General features: G+C 38.2%; 1 long non-coding RNA gene across 1 annotated transcript in view; it reads right to left on the bottom strand.

Annotated features, from left to right (window-relative positions):
- The window catches only part of LOC118905312, a 48,697-nt gene that overhangs the window by 10,584 nt on the left and 10,313 nt on the right, over positions 1 to 27,800 (bottom strand). Inside the window, exon 3 of the long non-coding RNA XR_005022201.1 lies at positions 9,944 to 10,034. This is a non-coding gene — a long non-coding RNA (uncharacterized LOC118905312). The remainder of the gene's footprint in view (positions 1 to 9,943; positions 10,035 to 27,800) is intronic.

Here is a 27,800-nt window from a genome sequence, read left to right on the forward strand (position 1 = left end):
GGCATGATATACTTAAAGTGATGAAAGGGAAGAACCTACAACCAAGATTACTCTACCCGGCAAGGATCTCATTTAGATTTGATGGAGAAATCAAAAGCTTTACAGACAAGCAAAAGCTAAGAGAATTCAGCACCACCAAACCAGCTCTACAACAAATGCTAAAGGAACTTCTCTAAGTGGGAAACACAAGAGAAGAAAAGGACCTACAAAAACAAACCCAAAACAATTAAGAAAATGGTCATAGGAACATACATATCGATAATTACCTTAAATGTGAATGGATTAAATGCTCCAACCAAAAGACACAGGCTTGCTGAATGGATACAAAAACAAGACCCATATACATGCTGTCTACAAGAGACCCACTTTAGACCTAGGGACACATACAGACTGAAAGTGAGGGGATGGAAAAAGATATTCCATGGAAATGGAAATCAAAAGAAAGCTGGAGTAGCTATACTCATATCAGATAAAATAGACTTTAAAGTAAAGAATGTTACAAGAGACAAAGAAGGACACTACATAATGATCAAGGGATCAATCCAAGAAGAAGATATAACAATTATAAATATATATGCACCCAACATAGGAGCACCTCAATACATAAGGCAACTGCTAACAGCCATAAAAGAGGAAATTGACAGTAACACAATAATAGTGGGGGACTTTAACACCTCACTTACACCAATGGACAGATCATCCAAAATGAAAATAAATAAGGAAACAGAAGCTTTAAATGACACAATAGACCAGATAGATTTAATTGATATTTATAGGACATTCCATCCAAAAACAGCAGATTACACGTTCTTCTCAAGTGTGCACGGAACGTTCTCCAGGATAGATCACATCTTGGGTCACAAATCAAGCCTCAGTAAATTTAAGAAAATTGAAATCATATCAAGCATCTTTTCTGACCACAATGCTATGAGATTAGAAATGAATTACAGGGAAAAAAACGTAAAAAAGACAAACACATGGAGGCTAAACAATACGTTACTAAATAACCAAGAGATCACTGAAGAAATCAAAGAAGAAATCAAAAAATACCTAGAGACAAATGACCATGAAAACACGACAACCCAAAACCTATGGGATGCAGCAAAAGCAGTTCTAAGAGGGAAGTTTATAGCTATACAAGCCTACCTAAAGAAACAAGAAAAATCTCAAGTAAACAATCTAACCTTACACCTAAAGAAACTAGAGAAAGAAGAACAAACAAAACCCAAAGTTAGCAGAAGGAAAGAAATCATAAAGATCAGAGCAGAAATAAATGAAATAGAAACAAAGAAAACAATAGCAAAGATCAATAAAACTAAAAGCTGGTTCTTTGAGAAGATAAACAAAATCGATAAGCCATTAGCCAGACTCATCAAGAAAAAGAGGGAGAGGACTCAAATCAATAAAATCAGAAATGAAAAAGGAGAAGTTACAACAGACACTGCAGAAATACAAAGCATCCTAAGAGACTACTACAAGCAACTTTATGCCAATAAAATGGACAACCTGGAAGAAATCGACAAATTCTTAGAAAGGTATAACCTTCCAAGACTGAACCAGGAAGAAACAGAAAATATGAACAGACCAATCACAAGCAATGAAATTGAAACTGTGATTAAAACTCTTCCAACAAACAAAAGTCCAGGACCAGATGGCTTCACAGGTGAATTCTATCAAACATTTAGAGAAGAGCTAACACCTATCCTTCTCAAACTCTTCCAAAAAATTGCAGAGGAAGGAACACTCCCAAACTCATTCTATGAGGCCACCATCACCCTGATACCAAAACCAGACAAAGACACTACAAAGAAAGAAAATTACAGACCGATATCACTGATGAATATAGATGCAAAAATCCTCAACAAAATACTAGCAAACAGAATCCAACAACACATTAAAAGGATCATACACCACAATCAAGTGGGATTTATCCCAGGGATGCAAGGATTCTTCAATATACGCAAATCAATCAATGTGATACACCATATTAACAAATTGAAGAATAAAAACCATATGATCATCTCAATAGATGCAGAAAAAGCTTTTGACAAAATTCAACACCCATTTATGATAAAAACTCTCCAGAAAGTGGGCATAGAGGGAACCTACCTCAACATAATAAAGGCCATATATGACAAACCCACAGCAAACATCATTCTCAATGGTGAAAAACTGAAAGCATTTCCTCTAAGATCAGGAACGAGACAAGGATGTCCACTCTCACCACTATTATTCAACATAGTTCTGGAAGTCTTAGCCACAGCAATCAGAGAAGAAAAAGAAATAAAAGGAATACAAATTGGAAAAGAAGAAGTAAAACTGTCACTTTGCGGATGACATGATATTATACATAGAGAATCCTAAAACTGGCACCAGAAAACTGCTAGAGCTAATTAATGAATATGGTAAAGTTGCAGGATACAAAATTAATGCACAGAAATCTCTTGCATTCCTATACACTAATGATGAAAAATCTGAAAGAGAAATTATGGAAACACTCCCATTTACCATTGCAACAAAAAGAATAAAATACCTAGGAATAAACCTACCTAGGGAGACAAAAGACCTGTATGCAGAAAACTATAAGACACTGATGAAAGAAATTAAAGATGATACCAACAGATGGAGAGATATACCATGTTCTTGGATTGGAAGAATCAACATTGTGAAAATGACTATACTACCCAAAGCAATCTACAGATTCAATGCAATCCCTATCAAATTACCAATGGCATTTTTTACGGAACTAGAACAAATCATCTTAAAATTTGTATGGAGACACAAAAGACCCCGAATAGCCAAAGCAGTCATGAGGGAAAAAAACGGAGCTGGAGGAATCAGACTCCCTGACTTCAGACTATACTACAAAGCTACAGTAATCAAGACAATATGGTACTGGCACAAAAACAGAAACATAGATCAATGGAACAAGATAGAAAGCCCAGAGATAAACCCACACACCTATGGTCAACTAATCTATGACAAAGGAGGCAAAGATATACAATGGAGAAAAGACAGTCTCTTCAATAAGTGGTGCTGGGAAAACTGGACAGCTACATGTAAAAGAATGAAATTAGAATACTCCCTAACACCATACACAAAAATAAACTCAAAATGGATTCGAGACCTAAATGTAAGACTGGACACTATAAAACTCTTAGAGGAAAACATAGGAAGAACACTCTTTGACATAAATCACAGCAAGATCTTTTTTGATCCACCTCCTAGAGTAATGGAAATAAAAACAAAAATAAACAAGTGGGACCTAATGAAACTTCAAAGCTTTTGCACAGCAAAGGAAACCATAAACAAGACGAAAAGGCAACCCTCAGAATGGGAGAAAATATTTGCAAACGAATCAACGGACAAAGGATTAATCTCCAAAATATATAAACAGCTCATTCAGCTCAATAGTAAGGAAACAAACACCCCGATCCAAAAATGGGCAGAAGACCTAAATAGACATTTCTCCAAAGAAGACATACAGACGGCCACGAAGCACATGAAAAGATGCTCAACATCACTAATTATTAGAGAAATGCAAATCAAAACTATAATGAGGTATCACCTCACACCAGTTAGAATGGGCATCATCAGAAAATCTACAAACAACAAATGCTGGAGAGGGTGTGGAGAAAAGGGAACCCTCTTGCAATGTTGGTGGGAATGTCAATTGATACAACCACTATGGAGAACAATATGGAGGTTCCTTAAAAAACTAAAAATAGAATTACCATATGACCCAGCAATCCCACTACTGGGCATATACCCAGAGAAAACCGTAATTCAAAAAGACACATGCACCCGAATGTTCATTGCAGCACTATTTACAATAGCCAGGTCATGGAAGCAACCTAAATGCCCATCAACAGACGAATGGATAAAGAAGATGTGGTACATATATACAATGGAATATTACTCAGCCATAAAAAGGAACGAAATTGAGTCATTTGTTGAGACGTGGATGGATCTAGAGACTGTCATACAGAGTGAAGTAAGTCAGAAAGAGAAAAACAAATATCGTATATTAACACATGTATGTGGAACCTAGAAAAATGGTACAGATGAGCCAGTTTGCAGGGCAGAGGTTGAGACACAGATGTAGAGAACGGACATATGGACACCAAGGGGGGAAAACTGCGGTGGGGTGGGTATGGTGTTGTGCTGAATTGGGCGATTGGGATTGACATGTATACACTGATGTGTATAAAATTGATGCCTAATAAGAACCTGCAGTATAAAAAAAGAACAAACAAAACAACTAATACTAAACTTTCATTGGGTTATTTGTATGGAAATATGTTAATATAAATGTTTCAATGCCTAATAAGAACCTGCAGTATAAAAAAAACAAACAAAACAACTAATACTAAACTTTCATTGGGTTATCTGTATGGAAATATGTTAATATAAATGTTTCAGACATTACATGAAATTTCTAAAAATCTTATATTTGTATTTGTATGGAAATATGTATGGAAATATGTTAATATAAATGTTTCAGACATTACATGAAAAAAAAAAAAAAAAATATAAATGTTTCAGACATTACATGAAATTTCTAAAAATCTTATATGTTCTGGTATAATGTTATAAGTCATAATCCTAGTTATTACCTTAAAATGTATATCTCAGAAATAACTAATTTTCTTGTCAACTGCATTATTATGAACTTTTATCAAATTTTTAACTGTGGTCATTTTTGAGTCTTTTGTCATTTACAGACAGTTCTGTGTGTACTCTGATGCTTTTGCAAATATGTTCCTATAAAAGGGTTTCATCTTTAAAAAATTCATGGAAAAGACTCTGACAAGTACAGGTTTCTGGTAACTGACTGTACTGTTGAACTGAATGAATAAGCATTTTCAGAACTCTAATGAAAAACTGATGAACTCATAAAAGTGCTAACAAAAGATCAAGATGAGAAAAAAAATTTAATTACATGGGACTGAGTGAACTGATGAGGATGAGTATAATTTTTGTGACTTTCATTCTGAATTAAAAAAAAAAAAAATCCAAAAAAAAAAAAAAAAAAAAGAGAGAATCTTGAGAGGGAGAGGTAAACCTGAATTATGTAGGTGGGGCCAATGTGGTCACAAGGGTCCTTATAATGGAAAGAGGACAAGAGAGTCAGAGTCAGAGAAGAGGTGACAACACAAGCCAAGATCAGAGGGAGAAATTTGAAGATGTGATGCTGTTATCTTGGAAGGGGGAGGAAAGGGCCACGAGCCGAAGAATATGGGAAGCCTCTACAACCTGGAAAAGATGGAACAGATTTTCCCCTAGAGCCTCCAGAAGAAACCAGCCCTACTGATACCTTTGTTTTAGCCCTATGGGGCCCATTTTTGGACTTCTGACCTCCAGAACTATAAGATAATAAATTTGTGTTATTTTAAGCCACTAAACTTACATTAATCTGTCATAGCAGCAATAAGAAACTAATACAAACCCCGCTGAGGAAATCAGTCCCTTCTCTCAATTTGTAAAACAGGACTCCCAAAACTTTACTGCAGATTTGGGGAGCTTGAGCAGGGAGTTCACATTTCAGAATAAGGAATATTAGACATCTCTGCTTTTAAAATACTCACCTATAATTTTTTTCTCTCCCTCTCTGTTGTACTCTTCCCCCTTTTCTCAAATTATTGTATATCATAAATAGAAGTTAAGCTTTCCCCTTTGTTTGACTCCTGATAATCCATGCCCTTAGGATCTCATTTTCCAGGTCAAGTGATTTTTATCTAAGCATTTCCTCAGTAAATTCAAAAGGAACTTTGGTACCAGCTGTTACTATAACTGTACAAACTACATGAGACAGAAATCTTATATATATTATTTTTACCTCTCCAGGTCCTTTCTTATGGTAGATGTTCAGCACGTTTTTCTTTAAATTTACTTGATCAGAAGTGCTATTATCTGAATCCAGCATTTAAGTTTTATCCACATACATAGTTAGATAACCTTCTGCAGAAATCTCCTGGAATTGCCTTTGAATTTCCTGTCAGGAAGAGGTCAATGGACCTAAACTTAGCAGGACATTACTTTTATTTGCTTTCCTTTAGTGCTGATAGTTTACACAGAATTACATGCAACCTCTCCAAATACTCTCTGTGACTAATGGTATATATTTTTGAAATGTTTGCCCATAATTTTTTTTTCTCTGCTCTGTTTTCCTCATAACCTGAAACAAACAGAGGTCTCTGAATTAGAATTATGACCATGACTTAGGGTTTTTTTCAGAGAAAGAGATATACCTGAGACCAAGAGATTTATATTAGACTATACTAACAAATAGGTCTAGGAACACAGACGGTTAGAAAGCCAGCAACAAGGCAGGTGGTCAAAAGTCAAGCACAAATATTGACAAAGAAGTACAAGGAATACTACAGGATACTATTATTAAGCCAATTTCTTATCCTTATTTCCTAACTTTGTAGAAAGTTAATAGCAAAATCATTGAATGTGGTCAATATGAGGCAAGTCTAGGCTGCCTGGAGTTTTTATCTTTTTTATTTACAAGAAAAGTGTCTAACTAGTTTGACAGGAAGGAGTCAAAAAATGTTATATGTACTACTCTATAAAGGAGTTTATTTTATAAACAGCATTCTCCAACTCAAGGTAAGGAAACTACAGCACATAAGCCAAAGTCTGCATTTGATTTTATATTACCTGAGTGGGAACATATTACATCCAAAGAAGGTTTTCTGGTATTTGATGCTAGCATATCCCATTCAGAATGGAGTTGTATTTTTGAGATTTAAAGATCAGAACAGTTGAAGCATGACTAATAGTGGTTAATTAGATACTCACAATTTCAAAGGGCAGAGATATTTGATCATTTACTTAAAATCCTATAGTTCAGGTAAATAGTAGAATGTGACAGAAAATTATTTATTTCCAATTCACTTCCACCATGGGAGACTCAAATTACTTAAAAAGGGCATCAGTCTTTTAAAGCTCTTCCTTGAAAAACTAAAGTCTCAACTCCCCACCAATTCCTCACATCTAAGTTCAATGGACACAATATAGAAACATGAGATTATTATTAAAATAAAAGGAAAGCCAATAACACAGATAATATTCAACAGACATATGACAGTAGATCAAATGCTTGCAGATGAGCACATCTCAGTGTTACGCATTGTTTTGTGTGAAAATATGCTAGACAGCATGTCCCAGCCTCAGTTACACAGTCCTCCCCTCGCACTCTCCGCTGAAGTAATCATTCTCCTGTGACTGCTAACAACCTTCTTTGGCATAAGCTGCTTTCAAAAGGTTTTGCTGTTTTTTGTTTTGTTTTGTTTTGAATTGTCTTCTACACTACTGTCTTCTATGTTTACCCCTGCTGGAGAAGCAGATATCACCAAGTGTAATTCCAAGTGTATTGCTGAGGAGTATTCTACTGTAAGATATTCCATAATTTATTTATTCATTCACCTTTTGATAGGCATTTGAGCAGTATCCAAGTTTCAGCTATTGCAAATAATATTGCTATGAACACTTGTGTACTTTGTGTGGAAACCTGTTTTAATTTCTTTTGGTAAATTCCTAGAAATGAAATTATTGGATCACACAGAAAGTGTATATTTACTTTCTTCAGAACTGGCAAGCTGTCGTTAAAAGTGGTTGTACCATTTTTATATACCCGGGAACAGTGTATGAGAATTCCATTTTCTAAACACCTTCACCAAAAGGTGGGCAGTCTGGTAGGCTTGGTTGGCCCCCAGTCTGGTTGGTTGCCAGGCCCCGCCTTGTACGGATGCTGCTGGCTGCTGTTTACTGGGGCCTGGTCACGAGGCGGCTGGTCGCTGGCTCACTGGTGGACAGAATCAGGGTCCTGAAGACTCTGGGGCTGTTGCCTACTCACTGGCGGTGAAGACAGATCCTGGGGTTAGTGCTGGACTACTGACAGCAGAGCTGGTTCCTGGAGGCTAGCTGCAGGGCCCAGGGATCCCAGAGCTCATTTCAGATCGTTAGTGGGAAGGGGCCGGTTCCTGACACAGTTGGGTATAGGGTCGGGAGTGTCCTGAAGGTTGCATTGGTCTAGTAGGCAGGGCCAGGGCCCTGCTGGCCCCAGGGTAGGGTCTGGCCTGTGCCTGGTGTCTGCCCTCTGGTGGTGAGGCTGGTCTGGAGGCTTGTGGAGGCTTCCTGGTGTGAGAGGCCAGTGCCTGCCCACTGGTGGGTGGAGCTGGGTCTTGGCCCTCTGGTGGGCAGGGCTGTGTCTAGGGGTGTGTCCAGAGGTGGCTGTGGGCTCTTTAGTCTTTAGGTAGCCAGTCTGCTGATGGGTGGGGCTATGTCCCCCAAACCCCGCCCCCCAGTTAGTTGTCTGACCTGAGACATCCCAGCACTGGCACCTCTAGGCTGTTGGGTAGGGCCAGGTTTTGGTGCTAACAAACCACCAGTGACAGCAGTGTTCACATGGCAGAGTGTTTTCCCTTATGCATGTTTTCCCTTATGAAATGTTTATTGTCCTTTTAGGCTATAATTTGTTACACAGCAAGACATAACTAATATAATGGAGTGCATTCCTTTCACTCACATTTCATTTAGTTACTTCGACCACATATAACCAAAAGAGTCTAGGAAATATAGTCTATCTATATACCCAGTAAGAAAGGGAGAACAGCTTTTGGTGGAGAGCTGGCATTCTCTGCAAAACACATTCTAGTATCTGGACATTATTTGACCTGTGCTTCAGTTTCTCCAACCATATTGTGAAAATGGAAACCCAAATTTTAGTGACAATTAGCTATTTCTGCCATAGCTGACTTGTGTTAAATGCACGCACTTGAACCAAAGAATGGAGGCCAAGAAACTGGATTAACAACTACTAATATGACAGCTGTCATGGTATACAACTGGAGACAAAGGGAGTAGTTCTCAGAAGATCCATGGACGGGAACACTAGGAAGACAATTGCATAGATACACACTACATTTCTCAATAAATATCTTTAGAATGAATTAATTAAATTGGACTTTTCTACAAAAGAATGTTTAAAATATAAGACTGTTAATGGGCATGAGACAGACGTATATACCATGACATGGAAAGAGATCTGTGATATACTGTTAAGTGATAAAAGCAGATTATAGAATAGTCTGTATAAAATGACCCCACTTATAAAAGTAAACAAACGAATACGAATAAATATATATGCATGAAACAGCCTTGGAAAAAAAATATAACTCAAACTGTTAGCAATTGTTGCCCCTAAGGACATTCACTTTCTTTTTACTGTTTTCTATTGTTTGAATTTTTCTACTATTTTATACATACTGCATTATTTAAATTGTTTACAATAAATATCTATTACTTTTATAGGGGTATGTAGTAATAAAAAGCAAAAAGAGCAACAAAAATAAATATATTCTTTGGGGAAAAAAAAATCTTCCTCTCTAAAATGCTTCACAAATCTGCCTTTTTCTCTCCATTGCATGCTACTTCCTTAGTTTAGTCTTTACCATTTATTAACTAAACCAGGATTCAGCAAACGTTTCCTGTTACGGGCCACATAGTAAATACTTTGTCATGCAGACTATATGTTCTCATTCACATCTACTCAGTTCTGTTGTAATAGCTTGAAAGCAGCTGAAAATGATACATAAACTACTGAGTGTGGCTGTGTTCCAATAAAACTTTATTTACTAAAACAATTGGTGGGCTAGCCCATGGGCCATAGTTTGCTGACCACTCACTTAGACTACTTCAAATTATATCTCTGACTCTAATCCTCCCCTCCTCCCTCTCCCGTATCTTACACTGTTCCTACATATGTCACATAATTTCTTCACATCCCATGTTTTTACATAAGTCTCATCTGTCTGGAAAATTCTTAGATTTCTGGTGACATCTAGATCATTTTTTAAGACCCAAAGTGCCTTCATGACCCTGGTAAATAAAATTGACTGTTTTCCTTCCGTGCTTCCACAGTCTTTGTACATACCTTGACTGACACCTTGTATTGTGATGATTTCCTTATGTGCCTCTCAGTCAGACACAGGAGGGCTGAGACTATGCTTCTGAATTCCTGGAACCTAACAGAAGACAGAGCAGAGAACAGGGATTCAGAAATGTTTGCTGAGTGAATAAAGACACAGAGAGAGGTATCTCTTTGGCCTTTTAGACTTTCAAATTAGGTGCAGAAAATTCCTCCTTCCAGCAGTCCTTTTTCCCTCCACAATCAGAGCAATCGATACCTGTCAGCTTGGATCTTTCTTCTTTCCTTCCTTTTTATATCTCTGCATGCTTTAATGCCCAGAGCAAATAAAACCATATAGAGAATATCAACTTTTTGAATCTAATTTGTCATCTGATCCAAAACAATACACTTAGCATTTACAAGTTACATCATTCAGGGGGATGGTTCGTATTTGCCTTCTAGTCCGATTTATAAGGATTTTCCACCAACCCAGGTTCACCAGATGGTGAGCCACTTAACTATGGGGAGTATATTTTTGAAAAGCTGAAAAATATTTAGTGCATAAATGAATTGCTCCCTAGGTCACAGCCTGCCAAGTTCAGAATGTGCCCCAGGTATGCTTAGGACCTTTTCACAGGGCTTGTACATAGGAAAAATATTACTTATATGCAATAAACTATCAAAAAGCCCATTACATTATTTAGCTTAATCCTCCCTCAGCCCTTCAAATGGCTATTATCACCAATTTGCTGATGAGGAAACTGAGGCTCATGGTTGTTAATTATCTAGCCCACTGTCATAGTGAACAAGGAGGGAGTCCTTCAGATTTTAAATCCTGAGTCCTTTTCTCATACGTGACTTACTCTCATCTTCCCTTGACTCTTAAAACTTGGATGATAAACTTTTGCATATCATTTAAAATGAGTTATTAAACTATCCTGTCCAGTACTAGAGCTTTTGCAGCTGACTTTCTGCTTAATAATATGGTTAATTATGCAAACTATTGTTAAAAGGGGTTCCAAAAGTTTGCCTGTTGAATAGTTTTTAAATGTTTAAAACAGATAATTGGGCTTCCCTGGTGGCGCAGTGGTTGAGAATCTGCCTGCCAATGCAGGGGACACGGGTTCGAGCCCTGGTCTGGGAAGATCCCACATGCCGCGGAGCAACTAAGCCCGTGAGCCACAACTACTGAGCCTGCGCATCTGGAGCCTGTGCTCCACAACAAGGGAGGCCACGATAGTGAGAGGCTCGCGCACCGCGATGAAGAGTGGCCCCCACGTGCTGCAACAAGAGAAAGCCCTAGCACAGAAACGAAGACCCAATGCAGCCATAAATAAATAAATAAATAAAAATTTAAAAACAAACAGATAATTAACATGGTTTTAAGCACCACTCTATGCTGAGCTTTGTTGAGCTGTCCCTAGGTTTTGGCAGGCAGTGAGATGGACTAGACTGAGATGACCTGCATCTGAAGACTCAATAAATATCCATCCACAGGCAAGGCAGGTGAGCTGCTAGACCTGAGCAGCCTGAAATGGTCAGGAAAGGTTAATGTCAGTTATAGTACTGGAAAATTCAATAGTAGATGGGAACTCCAGTACATGTACAGAATATAATAACAAAAGATCTAGAGATCTACCCATCATCCAAAAGATCCTGAAGCTAATAATAGAAATCTACTCTTATGGGTAGAACTGAATCAACAAAAAACCGGGAAGAAGCCCAGCCCCATAGGAGCTAGCATACCTGTCTTAGGACACAAGGCTGAGACTCATGCACAGGGGAACCAGACAACACATCAGGGGCAAGAAGGAGGCTGCAAAGTTAAAGTGACAGCAGCTGACTTGACTTAGGGCCTTCCCATTCTCTCTTCCCAAAAGGCAGAAATGTACCAAGCAGTTATATAGGTTGAATTCTATGGGTGATGGATACAATCTTCCAGCTAAGAAGAGACAGGAAAAACAGCAGAGATAGCAGTGCACCCATCTCCACTTCACTCTTGTCTGCCTCCCTTTATTCCTTTCTCCTCAATGTTCAAAGGTTTTAAGTAACCAAAGTATACTTTGGAGTATTTGTCTTAATTATTAAGTAATGTTTATTTTTCTTGTTCTGAATTTTTAAAATAATTGAATATTTTGTATTTCACTATGAAAAAAATATAATATCCAATTGATTTTTTCCCCCTTTGTGTCAACAGTCCTCTGTAGAATCCCTAACCTTGTTTTAACCAACTCTTCATTCACCAAACTGAAAGTTGCAATTAATTCAAACTCACAGATTAGATTTATGTTTTTAAAAATTCTCCACACTGGGAATTCCCTGGTGGTACAGTGGTTAGGATGCCACACTTCCACTGCCAGGGGTGCAGGTTTGATCCCTGGTCAGGGAACTAAGATCCCACATGCTGTGTGGCGCAGCCAATAAAATAAAATAAAATTAAATTAAAAATCATTACACTACAAAAAAATTAAGGGTATACATGCCTCTTAAATATTCACAAATGAGGGCTTCCCTGGTGGAGCAGTGGTTGAGAATCTGCCTGCTAATGCAGGGGACACAGGTTCGAGCCCTGGTCTGGGAGGATCCCACATGCCGCGGAGCAACTGGGCCCGTGAGCCACAACTACTGAGCCTGCGCGTCTGGAGCCTGTGCTCCGCAACAAGAGAGGCTGCGACAGTAAGAGGCCCGCGCACCGCGATGAAGAGTGGCCCCCACTCGCCGCAACTGGAGAAAGCCCTCGCACAGAAACGAAGACCCAACACAGCCAAAAATAAATAATAAATAAATTAATTAATTAAAAAAAAATATTCACAAATGATGAAAGGGTTAATTATTGTGCTTTCTCTTGATGAAATATTATGCACTGACTGAAATGATATTTTAGAATGCCAAGAAACCAAGTACACAAATGGTTATATTTAAAAAATTAAAATCTGAATCCATAGCTACAACTAGATAAAAGTTTTATACGTGGGCAAAAATGATAAGAGAATACTGAAAAAACAAAAATGTGGTTTTATAGAGAGGCAGAAAGAAAGACTAATAATGAATTATATTTTATTTTTTGGTGTTATAATGTTGTTTGGGCAATTAATCATATTTCTTAAAATGAAATGTATATCCCTCACCTATTTTTTTTTTATATTTAACTTTTAATTAATTGAGATGAGTTCATGAGCTTACATAACATACAGTTTCACAGAACCACTGCCCTAAAAATGCTCAGCTGTTCCATTGTGATACATCTAAAACAAAGCAATTCAAAGAATCTAGTATCTTTGGGAAATGGAGCTGTAACTTCATGTATCTAAAAAAAAAAAAAAAATCTTTCCATGCTAGACATTAGATAAAGGAAGGTGTCATTCAACACAGCTTAGAATAGAGTGTCATTCAACACAGCTTAGAAGAGAGTGTGTTCCAGGGAAATCTCTATCTGTGACCTCCTAATCACCTCCATCCCCTAACTCTATCTCTCCCCATCCTCCTGCAGTTTTCATTTGTGATTTGAAATTTTTCTCTAATCCTCAGTGTTCTCACACAGAATGCTAAAAGACTTTGCCCTTCTGCTTTTTGATATGCCATTTTTGGTTTCTAATTTGAAGCACTTAAATCCTGCACAAAATTAAACTCTGATTATGCATTCACTTACCTTTTATTCCTTAAATGTAGTTTTCCTTCCCCTGAGTTCATAGTGGCAGGCTGATAAAGGCCTGCTTACATGGGCAATTTTATTAAATTAATACACATTCAGTGGAAACATTCAGATATGATAATTTTACTATTCGTAATACATAATTTGTTTCCTTTGAGAAATCGTTTATTCTTCCAACAAATAACTTCAATAAAATACAATAACATAAGACTGAATGCATGGATAGACCTTTTTCATTGTGAGGAAATATTAAAAATATGGTCTTTTCCCAAAAGAACTTCTTAAATATCAGTGCTAAAAAGATGAAGTAAAATGAATTTTTATAATAGTATTAAAATTTGTGGCAGCTTAAATGAAAGAAGATTCTAATATGAAAATGGTTATTTTTTATTGTTTATCTCTTCAGATTTATTGCCACTATATTGTTTTGGCTGCTAGCTGTGACCTAGTTTTCATTTGCTTATATTTTTCATTTGCTTTATTTTTAAAATCTTACGGCAAAATAAAAAATACTGAAAGTTTCTTTTAAATAACATTGAAGATTTTTATATCAACCATACTACAAAACAATCTGAGCATTAATTAATATAAATTTGGAGTGGTGATTCTGAGGCAGGAACTTGCTTAGAATATTCAACAATAGCAAGGAGGCAGGATGACTGAAGCAAAGAGAGGGAAGAAGAAGGTGAATGTAGAAGGTAACATCAAAAAGGTAACTAAAGAGCAAGACATTGGGCCATCGAGGTCTTTAGATATTATTATACATGCAGTGGGAAGCCACTGCATTGAACAGCATAGTGACATGACCTTCTTTAACTTTGAATGACTTTGACTTTGAAAAGTCAAAGGCTCACTCAGGCTGCTGTGTGGTGAGTAGACTGTGGAATGAGCAAGAGTAGAATTAGGGTAATGAGGACGGTGGCTTTGAGGTAGCTTGTTTTTGTACTGTGTGGTAAGGTGTGGTTAGATTTTGGAGATACAGAAACCTACAGATATACCCATTACCAGGTTCACCTGTTGCTTATATTATATCCCATGTGCTTTATCATTTCTCTCTCTCTCTCTCTCTCTCTCTGTGTGTGTCTCTCTCAGTCTCTCTCTCTTTCTCCCAGGCCTCATTCAAATAGTTCCTCTGAACTAAGTTATACTCATCATATATCATGGTCCTTTACTTCTAAATTCTTCCATGTGCATTTCACAAATTCAACTTCAGTAAATTTAACATTGACACAGTATCTAATTTTATCTAATTTACCATTTGTATTCCAATCTTGTAAGTTGACTTAGTAATGTCCTTTATAGCATTGTTCCCTTCCAGTACAGGATCCAGTATTACCTTTAGTTGTCATGTCTCTTTAGGCTCCTTTAATACGGAACATTTCAGCAAACTCTGTCTCTTATGAATATATCTTTAACGTAGAGTCAACTGACAGGGCTGAACATTTATACAGATGGATTTGATGTGGGCTTTGAGGAAGCTGAGGATGACCCCAAAATTTTTAGCTTGAGAAACTGAATAAATGTCATTTATTGTGATAACCAATACAACAAAGATGGAGGGGGGCAGGTGGTAGGAATAGAAACCACTAAGGAGGTGCTTCTTTGTGAAAGAGACTTATAGCTCTCACTCATGTCTTATTCTCCTCTCCTGGACACACTGCAGGATCTTACTTCCCCACCACCTTACACCTACCTGGGGCTACATGATCAGTTCTAATAGGTTGTGTAAAAAATTAATAAACAGAAACCTCAATTAGAGTTGGGACTCTCATGCTCTGTGATGATAGCAGAGCCCAACAGGAAGAAGAAAGACCTCTCTCCTTTTCTAGCAAGGATTTAGCCAATGAAAGGTTTACTGTTTACTCAGTTTACTGTAGCCCTCCCAACTTCCTTTTCCTCTATATAAAAGCGTCCTCCTTCCCTTGCCGTGTATCCGGGAACTTGAGCATGGCTCTCTGTGGTTGCAGACCTTGAACTGCAATTCTCTGCTAATCCCGAATAAACCCATTTTTGCTGGAGAAATATCTGGCAGCCTATTTGTTCTGGGTCAACAGTTGTAAACTGAAGCGATATTATCACACCCCACGTGAAGCATTCTGTTCTCCTGTCTCACTGCTCAAGGAGGCTGCATGTTTCAAGTGGTGCAGCTGCAGGATGGTGGAGGCTCCATCATTCTGGATTATTGAGTTGTCACATGAAGAACATTTGCCCTGGAGAATTGCCCAGACACACAGCAGACTTTGTATGAGCAAATAAACATTTGTTATATTAATCCACTGAAATTTGGGGGTTGACTGCTACCTCGCCTGTCATGACTAAGTCACTATTAGACACGCAAGTGAAAATGCTAAATAGACATTTGGATATAAGATTTTGGAGTTGGGATCGGGTCAGGTCTAGGAAAGTTTGGGAACCAGCAACATGCAAATGATGGTTAGAGGCATGAGATTCCCCCATCTAGAGAGTGTAGGCATGGAAAATTGATTAATAGGTGATTGACTGATTGACACATACATACAGACATGATGGCCTAGCCCTCTACCACCTGCCATAAATGATCATTCCAGGAAAGAGCATCTGACCAAAGTCAGCCACTCAAAGTCTTTTTGAAGGATTTTTCAAACTAGAACTAAGAGAATCAGTCTCTCCTATGTGGTGGGAGTCAGAGATCACAGTCTATAAGGGTCAAGAAGTTATGCTCCAAGCCATGTGTATGAAACTAGAAACAGTGGGTGAGAGGAAAGTAGAAGCAGAGAGAAAAGAAGAAGTAAGAGGGAGTCCCAACACCATTCAGTTCCCTAGTTCTCATTGTTCTTGAGGCCATTTCCTTCATGTCTATTGGATGGTTTGGTCATTCAACAAAACCATTAATTACAAGAACCTGTAATTCCCATATTCTCCTAATATAGTTTGAATTAGATTTCCATGACCTAAAGCCCAAGAATGCTGGATAGTAAATGAACGTTACCAAGTTAATAAAATATAAACTTCTAACTTAAAAAAGTCATGATTGGCTTCTCCTGTTTTTACACAGAGCTCTAAGTGAAAGTCATCATTTACTTCCTATCCCTTCCCCATTTAAGATCCTATTCCAGTTATCTATTGATGCATAAGAAACCACTCCAACACTCAGTGGTTTAAAGTGACAATCAATCTGCAATTTGGGCAGGGCTCTGTGGGGAAGGCTCATCTCTGCTCCACATGGTGTCAGCTGGAAGACCTGAGCAAGAATATTTTAGTACAAAGTGACCACTGGCCATGCCTGGGGTTGGGGGGGTGGTGAGTAGGTGTAACCTCCAGGTATGGCAACTCCACTTAAGTGGGGGCCATTCTCCAAAGGCTGCAGTTGTGAGTGCTTAGCATCCAGAACTCACAGTAGCTGGGATGGATATACCCACCCAAGAAAGAAGTTCTGAGCAGGGCAACAGCATGTTCGCTACACATCTTCTCTTGACTGTTTTACTAGAAGTTGTATATATCAACCTGATATCTAGGCATAAACTGAAAAGAAAATTTGACTAGCCCTTAACTAGATACAGAGTGAATAGCAAGTCTTACCATGGTCTTTGAGTAGAACTCTCCTTGTTTGAAGATGAAGGTAAAAAAATCAACATAGTATCTATGAGAGGGACTTCAAGAAATTTTTTAAAAAAAACATTAAATTCAACAAAAGTGGATCACTGGGACTTCCCTGGTGGCGCACTGGTTAAGAATCCACCTGCGAGTGCAGGGGACATGGGTTCGAGCCCTGGTCTGGGAAGATCCCACATGCCGTGGGGCAACTAAGCCCGTGCGCCACAACTACTGAGCCTGCGCTCTACAGCCCGTGAGCCACAACTACTGGAGCCCACGCACCTAGAGCCCGTGCTCCGCAACAAGAGAAGCCACCGCAACGAGAAGCCCACGCACCGCAACGAAGAGTAGCCCCGGCTCACCGCAACTAGAGAAAGCCCGCGCGCAGCAGCAAAAACCCAACACACCAAAAATAAGTAAATACATGAGTTAATTTTTTTAAATATATTAAAAAAACAAAAAAGCGGGTCACTGAAAATTATTTATTATATACAAAAGAATTGGGTGATTTTAATAGTTTTGTTAAAATACAATTTATATATCATAAAATTAATTGAAATAATTGAAAGAATAAATGTTTTACCTTTACATATACAACCATCACTACAATCTAATTTTAGAACATTTCCATCATTATTAAAAAAATCACATGCCCATATACAGTCATTTCCTAAGCCCATCCCTCTGCCCCCAGCCCTGGGCAAGCATGTTGTATCATGTATCAGCACATCTTTGTTCTTTTTATTGCCTGTTACTACTGAATAGTATTCCATTGTATTTTGTTTACACATTTACCAGTTGATGAACATTTGAGTTGCTTCCATTTTTTGGCTATTGTGAATAATGCTGTTATGAACGTTCATGTACAAGTCTTTATGTGGACATTTTTACTTTTCATTTCTCTTAGGTAGATATCTAGGAGTGGCATTCTTGGATCATATGTTAACACAATGCTTAACTTTTTGAGGAACTGCCAAACTGTTTCCAAAGCAGCTGCACCATTTTACATTCCCACTAGCAGTGTATGAAGGTTCCAATTTCTCCACATCTTCCAATACTTGTTATTATCTTACTTTTTTGTTGTGGCCATTCTAGTGGATGAGAAATGACATCTCATTGTCATTTTGATTTGCATTTCCCTGATAGCTAATGACTTTTTTCATGTGTTTATTGGCCATTTGTGCACCTTCTTTGGAGAAATATCTATTCTGATCCTTTGCCTGTTTTAATTAGATTATCTATCTTTTTAGTATTGATTTGTAAGAGTTCTTTATCTATTCTGGATATAAATCTCTTATTAGATATATGATCTGCAAATATTTTCTCCCATTCTATGAATTGCTTGTTTACTTTCTTGATGGTACCTTTTGAAATGTAGAAGTTTTTAGTTTTAAGTCCAATTTATCAATTTTTCTTTTATCCCTTGTATTTTTCTGTCACATCTAAGAATCACAAAGATTTTCCCCTATGCTTTCTTCTAAGAGTTTCATATTAGTTTTTACATTTAGGTGAGGTCTGTGATCCATTTTAAGTTCATTTTTGTGTATAGTGTGACATAGGAGTTGTGTCATTTTTTGCATGTGGATATTCAATTGTCCTAGCATTATTTGCTGAAAAGACTCTTTCCTACTGAATTTTCTTGGCACCTTCATCAAGAAAACTGAATGATTTTAGAAAAGCAGTAGACACACTCAGTCTGACAAGTCCCTGACCTATATCAAAGAAGAGTAGACCATTAGGAGAAAAGAGTGTGACATTAAAACAAGAAGAGAATAAGATGAAATGGGTAAAATAAAGAAATAATGCAAAGGAATAAATAATATAACAGAAGCATTAACATGCACAGTACAGAGCAGAAAAGAATGTCTAACCTCTTCCAGTTATATACATATATATGCACATATAAATAGATGGATAGATTTTTTTAAAAACTGTAAAGCAGAAGTTGATAATATGACAGACAGAATAAAAATGCAATATAAGAACTTTAGATGTTTTTCAATTAAGAAATTAGAATAATTTGAATAATAATTAAAGACATAGCTGAAGAAAGAATCCCTTAAGTAAAGATGTGAGTATATGGATGAGAAATGCTCAGAGCTTCCCTAGAAAAAAATCCAAAAGAAATCTCCACATAGATTTATTATAGAAAAAATGTATTAAAGGAAAATTCCTTTATAATCTAATTAAAATGGGCAAAAATGTATGAGGAAAAATGCTTTCCTTGCATGAGAGGGGCAATTGGATTGCTCCAGTTTCCTCTACTAAACAATAAATGTTAGAAGACAGGGGAAACATTTTAATTTTGAGTAAACAAACCTTTTTTTTTTAAACCAAAGACTTTAAAACCTGGTAATGTTGTCTTTCATTTGAAAGCAACTAAAAAACATCTCAGAAATTCAAGGGTTTGCTCTCCACCAATTTATTTGAATAATAATAACAATAATAATCATAATAATCATGACAATAACAGATAACACTTATTAATGTGCCAGGCATTGCTCCAAGCACTTTACATATATATATATTAACTCATTTAATTCTCACAACAACTCTATGAGATGGATACTGTTGTTATCCCCATTTTACAGGTGAGAAACTGAGGCACAGAGCACGCGAGGAACTTGCTCAAGGTGACATGATTAATAGGAGGCAGATTTGGGTATGAACCCAGGCAGTATGGCACTGGAGGTCATTCTCTTAACCCCCAAGATAGGCTTCCTCCACTACAGATGGTACTATATTTTTCTATATTCACAGCTCCTAACGTCAGTGAAAGGCACTAGAAGTTGTTCAGCGGTTAAAAGAAAGTATTCAACTTTTAAAAACCTGAATTGTGTATTATGTACTAGTTGTAATGCTAGTCATGGGGATACAGAGAAAAAGACAGACTCAGCAACAAAGAGCTCCCCACAGTCTAGCACGAGAAGCAGGCGAGTCAGCAAAGGCAGTCCATGAACGTAGCAGGGGGATGCAGAGTGCACAGGGAGAAGAGGCACTGAACTGGCAACCTGGGGGCTCAGCACAGTATTCCTAATTTCAGTCTGTGACTAAACTCTGAGTTGGACCAAAAGCCCGTAGTATTAGGCACCCACAGCTGGGCCCACCAGTCTTGAGTCAACTAAAGATAGAAGTTTTGCCAGTTCAAAAAGCAGCAGCAACAATTCTTTTTCCCTTTCCTTCCTCCTAAACAATGACTGGTTGTTGCCCTTTGATTCTCTTGTGCCTAATTAGACGCTGAAGAAGCTAGCCAGGTTTCCGTTAAACTTGACTGGAATGATGAGTTTTACAGAATCTTGCAGACATGAAAAGTGAATTGGTACCCACTTTCAGGTTTGACTCTGTTCATCAACTGTCCAAGGCAATGGACAATGGAAGCTATGGGAGGCTGAGCAGTTAAGACTGTAATTCTGTTTCTTTCATAAAAACCATGGTCAAATAGCCCAGAAATAGACCCCCATAAATGCAGTCAACTGATCTTTGACAAAGGAGCAAAGGCAATACAATGGGACAAAGATAGTGTTTCAACAGATGGAGCTGGAACAACTGGACATCCACACGTGAAAAAATGAACCTCGGCTCAGACCTTACACCATCACAAAAGTTAGCTCAAAATGGATCACAGACCTAAATGTAAAATGCAAAACTATAAAACTCCTAGAAGATAACAAAGGAGGAAATCTACATGATGCTGGGTGTGGTGATGCCTTTTTAGATACAACACCAAAGACAACTCATGAAAGAAATAATTAACAAGCTGGACTTCACTAAAATTAAAGACTTCTGTGAAAGACAATGTCAAGAGAATGAGAAGTCACAGACTGGGAGAAAATATTTGCAAAAGACACATCCAGTAAAGGACTGTTACCCAAAATATACAAAGAACTGTTAAAACTCAACAGTAAAAAAACAAACAACTTGATTAAAAAATGGGCCAGAAATCTTAACAGACATCTCACCAAAGAAGATACACAGATGGTAAATAAGCGTGTGAAAAGTTGCTCCACAGCATGTCATCAGGGAAATGCAAATTGAAACAACAATGGGATACCATTACACACCTATTAGAATGGCCAAACTCCTGAACACTGACAACAAAGGCTGGTGAGGATGTGGAGAAACAGGAACTCTGGTAACGTTACTGGTGGGAATGCAAAGTGGTACAGCCACTTTGGAAGACAGTTTGGTGGTTTCTTACAAAACTAAATACACTCTTACCACACGATCTGACAATCTCGCTCCTTGGTATTTACCCAAAGGAATTGAAAATTTATGTCCACACAAGAACCTGATATGCAGGGTTTTTATAGCAGCTTTATTCATAATTGCCAAAATTTGGAAGCAACCAAGATGTCCTTCAGTAGGTAAATGAATAAATAAACTATGGTACATCCAGACAATAGAATATTATTCAGCATTAAAAAGAAATGAGGGCTTCCCTGGTGGCGCAGTGGTTGAGAATCTGCCTGCCAATGCAGGGGACACGGGTTCGAGCCCTGGTCTGGGAAGATCCCACATGCCGTGGAGCAACTAGGCCCATGAGCCACAACTACTGAGCCTGCGCGTCTGGAGCCTGTGCTCCGCAACAAGAGAGGCCGTGATAGTGAGACGCCTGCGCACCACGATGAAGAGTGGCCCCCGCTTGCCGCAACTAGAGAAAGCCCTCACACAGAAACGAAGACCCAACACAGCCAAAAATAAATATAAAAAATTAATTAATTAAAAAATAAAAATGTTATAAAAAAGAAATGAGCTATCAAGCTCATGAAAAGACATGAAAGAAACTTGAATGCATATTACTAAATAAGCCAATCTGGAAAGCCTATATACTATGATTCCGACCACATGACACTCTGGAAAAGGCAAAACTATGGAGACAGTAAAAAAGATCAGTGGTTGTAAGGGCATAGCAGGGAGAGAGATGAATAGGTAGAGCACAGAGGATTGTTAGGGCAGTGAAAATACTCTGTATGATATTATAATGATAGATATACATCATTATACTATTGTCCAAACCTGTAGAATGTACACCAAGAGTGAACTCTAAGGTAAACTATGGACTTTGGGTGATTGTGATGTGTCAGTGGAGGTTCATTCTTGGTAAAAAAATTTTACTTTCTCATGAGTGATGTTGATCATGAGGAAGGCTATGAATGCATGGGGTCAGGAGGTCTATGGGAAATCTCCATAGCTTCCTCTTAATTTTGTTGTAAACCTAAAATTGCTCTTAAAAAATAAAATATTTTTTAAAGGGTCAAAAAAAAAAGAAATTCAAGGGTTCAGAAAATATGACATCCATGTACCTTACTGGTATATTACTGTATGGGAAGGTGTGATGGTCTGCCCATACTCTTTCTGAACCCCAAAGGAGGAAATATAATTAGATCTGGTTTTCAGGTTGGTGGAGGAAGGAATGTGGACGTGGGAAGAGTTTGAACCTGTGATGCTTCACTCAGCTGTTTCATCAGGTTCTTTCTTAATGAAATGTGTTATTTCTTGAGTTATGACCTATAGTCCACAATTTAGGAGGCCTCACACTGTGAATTTAGTGCTTATTTTTCTCCTGTGGAGGGAGTAATTTATTGAAAAATATCGTTTCCTTTTCCAGACCATGTGAGCAGAGCTCTTCTGCAGACCCACCTCCCTGACGGTAATTTGCTAATGAGAAAAGATATGGGAAAAGAGAGTGAGTGCCCTTTGGATATAGCCTCTTTTGGAGTGAAGGTCATTCAAAAATGCAACTAGCACAGAGGTCCAAACTCTGAGATTAACTGAAGTTTCACTTAGACTTAATACCATACAAGCACGATACATTTCAAGATTTCCAAGTACCTCACAACCTGTAAGTTTTCTGTCTTGATTCCTTCAAAATCGTACAGCTAATGCACTTAACCTTCACTTGGAAGTTCATTTCCACCTCAGGTACTGAAAGCAGTTTTCACTGAACAGTGTTAGGAAGAGCCCTAAGTCAATTTGGTTTAACTCAACACACTTACTTTTATACTTGCCCTGAACTTGGCACTATGCAAGTTACTGATGACAAGATAAATAACCACAAAGAGAAATCAACCACAGGCTTTATTCTTTAAGTGACTGCATAAGAACTGCCCGAGAGGTTGTTAAAAATGTAGGACCTGGCCCAGTTCCCGGAGGTTCTGATTCATTAGTTCTTCTAGGGGATCCAGAGTGAGAGATTCCTCTTTGGAAACATTTGTCTAGAAGCCAAGCACAGAATAGATATCTCAATACGATGTCAAAATTAACCATTATTTTAAATAATGGTTAAAATCATAGACTTTGGCACCAGAAAATCTGGATTGGAATCTAGTACTACTACTTACTACTATATGACATTAGGTAAGTTATTATTCTATCTCTATAAAAATCTTACCTCCTAGGGTTGTTGTTGATGATTATAATAAATGAAGGAATTTAAGTCTAAAGAAATGAATTAAAGCTTATAGCTTTAATAATTCTGTTTTACTGAGGGGTACTGTAACAAAATGTCCCATTACAATAAAGGGACTTGGGAATCAGTGTAGGCAAAGGGAGAGATGAAGACAAGATCTAGAGTCTGTATGGATGAAGAATGAGATTTTGAAATGAGAGATGAACAGAGATATCTAATTAAGAAGATTGCTTAAAGTTTGCTCTGTTGTGTGCAAGGTACATTTCCCAAAGAAAACTTCATAACATTTACATTACTAGCCAATGTTTTTGAAGTTGGACTTGCTTTTGCAGGGAATGCCAGAAGAAGTTGAGTCTGTTCTCAGAGTGGGCTGGGTGCAAGAGAAAAGGCTGCTCAAAGGGTATAGTCATATTTTTATTACATAAGTAAAATGCTACTAGTCTGACACATAACAAACCTCCAATACAGCTATGATTCACAGGGTGCCATGTGCTCTAAAAAGAGGCATGTAGTAGGTTGAATAGAGACTCCCCAAAGAGACATGTCCACATCCTAACCCTCAGAACCTGGGGACACTGTCTTATATGGCAAAAGATGTGATTAAATTAAGGATTTAGGGCTCATGCATAAAATATCTGCATGGGCCCTAAACGCAATCACATGCATTCCTATAGATATGAGGCAGAGAGGGTTTTGAGACCTAAGAGGGGGAGGCAATGAGATTGGAGCCATGAGGCTGCAAGCCAAGGAACTCCTGGAGCCACCAGCAGGTGGAAGAGACAAGGAACTGATTTTCCCTCAAAGCCTTTGGAGGGAGCAGAGCCCTGTTGACAGCTTGATTTCAGATTTCTGGCCCCCAGAACTGTGAGAGAAAAAAATATCTGTTGTTTTAAGTCACCCAGTTTGTGGTAATTTGTTACAGCAGCCATCAGACAGGAAACAACATTTTTTTCTGAGAAATATAAATGGTGGCCATATGGAGAGATAAGAAATAAAATCAGGTACGTTCAGTTAGGTCTTTGAATGGCACAACTAAGAAGCCAAAACTCTAAGGCCTTGGTACTCAAAGTGTGGTTTTTGGAGAAGCAGCAGCATTACCTCAGAGCTTTTTAAAAATGTAGAAGTGGGGGCCACATTCCAAACCTACTCAATTAGAATCTGCATTTTAACAAGATCCACGGATCATTTGTATGCACTCTAATATTTGAGAAGCATGCTTCTAGGGCAAGGCTACTGGAAGATTTTGAAAGATTTAATGCAGATCAGCGACAAGGTAATACTTGCATTTTAGGTCAAACAATCTGGTGGTATTATGAAGAAGAGATTTGACAGGGGTAAAACCCAAGGCAGAGACAAGTGACTGCAACAGTACTAGTAAGAGATTATTAAGTTTTGAACAGAGATGGTGGTAATAGAGATGAGGAAAAAACAACACAAATTTAAGAAATATTCAGACCCTGGTCTGATGTGTACTAATGCTGCTCACACCTAGGTTCTATAACGTGTCCTTATTCTTTGTGCTTCTATTTCTAAGAGGATCTCAAAATGGGATTCTTTCTGGCATAGTTTCTACTGAAGCACCAACAGATGACAGGATACCCAAGTGAGTATGAGATACCTCCTCCTCTCCATAGGCAGGTTTACAAAGGAAATGTGTTCAAGAAACTATTACATGGGACTCTCTCTCTGAGTCTGCCCGTGTATCTATCCACATGTACTGTACTTTTTTCTCCTAATAAATACTTGCTAAAAAAACAAAAAAAGAAACTATTACATGATTCTCCGAGCCTTCACCAGATTTAGGATATAAAGAAGTGTCACAGAAAGTAAAGAAGCTTCTTCAGAGAACTGCCAACTATGTTGTAGGCACCTACCCCCCCGCAGGGAATAGAGTATGACCTTCCAATCTCACGTCTAGTGGGGTTACTGACAGGGGACCAGAGGAGAGCTTTGAAATGTGTTTTCTGCACTTGGAAAATGCAGAGAACTAGTGTACTGATGTCCCCAAATGCTTAAGTGTACTGTACACTGAGATGTGATTCCACTTCCACCCCAGGAAATTTAGAGGCTAAGAGCATGACTGACTACTTGGTGGAGCCAGAAGAGTGCCGCTGCTTTAGGACTGGCCTTCACTCCCAAAACTTACCAGGGCAAGGGGCGTAAGCCAGGGAGAAGAGAGCTAGAGTGGGTCACCTTGGGGTCTGGCCAATAAAGCCATCTGGAGGAGAAAGAGGTTCCCCTCAAAAAGAAAGTATAGGTGCACAGCGGGCTTCCCAGGGCCTGAGGAAGGAAAGATGCATCAGTCAGGGGACTGCAGGAGTTGGGAGCATCTAGCTGAGAACCTTCAGAGTCCTCAAAAGTGCCCCCCAACAGAAAGAGCCTGCTTTAATCATTTGCCTTTAATCAGGACCTGCCAGGGGCCCTGCTTTTAGAATCAGAGAAGGAAACCACCAGGCTCTGTAGCCAAGCAAGAAATTTCCTCCATCTCCTGACCTCCTTTCAGTCCCCAACTTGTAAGGAATGTGTGTGTCCTTGGAAATGACAGCGCTAAGTGGGGTGGGAGGATGTTGCCAAATGGAGAAAGGAGAGAGAAGGCCCACCCCACTTCTTCAGTTCAGGCCTTCGGCTCCAAGTAGGCTTAAATAAGCTGGTGGAAGGAGGAAGAATTTACACTAAATCCAATTCTTCACTTGCATTTTTATACTCTAGTGAATAGTCTAGTATTAAATAGTCTACTGAATCACAACAGCGTTTGTGATCTAAAATGACAGTGGAAAGTTACATTATCTAAAAGTAAACAACAACAACAACAATAAAACTATAATCTCATGGGAGTTTTCCTCTGGGAACAAGTAATCCATTCCAATAAAATTTAAATGAACTGTGAGAGAAAAAAAGGTTTCATTTTGGCTATGTCAAAAGCTATGCTTGCTCTAGTATGCAGATTAAATTAGAATTCTAGTAAATATTGCTCGTCACCCCTCAGGTCAAGAATCTAGTAAAGTGACAGATGCCCTTCCAGAGCCTGAATCTCCAGAAGCGATGCCGGCCTCAGAAGGCGAAGAGGAGGAAGGGGCCCTGGAGGCCATGCTGGCTGTGCATTGCAGGTGGGGCCATCCCGTTGGGCCCCTGGCTCTTCTCACCCCCCTCCACGCACACGCCTCTGAAGCCTCACTTGCGCTGCACCTCTATGATGAGGCATCACATTCTGGAGGAGTTCTTTGCTAATTATCTCTTCACTCTTTGCAGCGGTTTTGAGATCTCATCTTCAGGAGTATAAACAAAAGGATCTTTTGCGGGGCTGGGCAACGAAGTCCATCTTCTTGCAAAGCACTTCTGAGAATGGATTTGATTGCCTGAATATTGAGGACTATGTACATTTTTTGGTCTTTAAAACACATAAATGAATTTTATATAAATGGGTTTCAATAAATTTCTGCGTTAACACTTTAAAGACATAACTAAATAAATAAAAATAATACCCTAGATGTTGGCTTCCTCAGAGGAGTGTGGGAAGTTGAATTGGTTCATTTAGGTTAGAAGATGGCTAAACAGAAAAAGATGGCTTCTGGCACTTGTGTCAGTTGTGGGCATTAGTAACCCCCATTCATGTCTGCAGGACGTGGTCTCAACACACTTAGGATATGGTTGTCTATTTCCAGAGTTTCAAACTATGAGAGGATATTTTACTCTTTGTGCTTTTATAAAAGGAAACACTATAATTGGTGCTACACACTTAATAAAAAATTGTTGTTTATAATTGTTTTGCTTATATATGTATTTATAATTTCTTGCTGTGTCTCTGTGAAAGCTTAACAAGAGAAATTCTCCCATAGAGCGTATATGTCAGAGTTTATTTTGTAAAATTCACTTTAGGGGTTGTTAAATAAACAGGTCTGTTCAGAGATGTGTAAATCTGAGGCTTTATGTTCAAGCAGACAATTTTTATCATTGTACATTGATTGTACCTAGATTTTAAATTTTCAAATGACTCAATTGATGAAATCCATATCACATTTTAAACGAAGAACTTATTTTTAAGCAACCTTCTATATATATTTTAAGTACTAATACTAAAATTAATTATCTGTCCCTATTTTTCTATCTTTCTTCTGCATAATAGCAACATAAACACCAACAGACAGAGCTGTAACCAAAATGAGTCCCTTCTTCTGGTCTAGAAAATACTAGGATTCTAGATGATAAACCATTCAATAAAGAAGGGAATGAGGTAACCCCTGACACCT

Source organism: Balaenoptera musculus, chromosome 12, assembly GCF_009873245.2.
Source record: "Balaenoptera musculus isolate JJ_BM4_2016_0621 chromosome 12, mBalMus1.pri.v3, whole genome shotgun sequence".
NCBI lineage: Eukaryota > Metazoa > Chordata > Mammalia > Artiodactyla > Balaenopteridae > Balaenoptera > Balaenoptera musculus.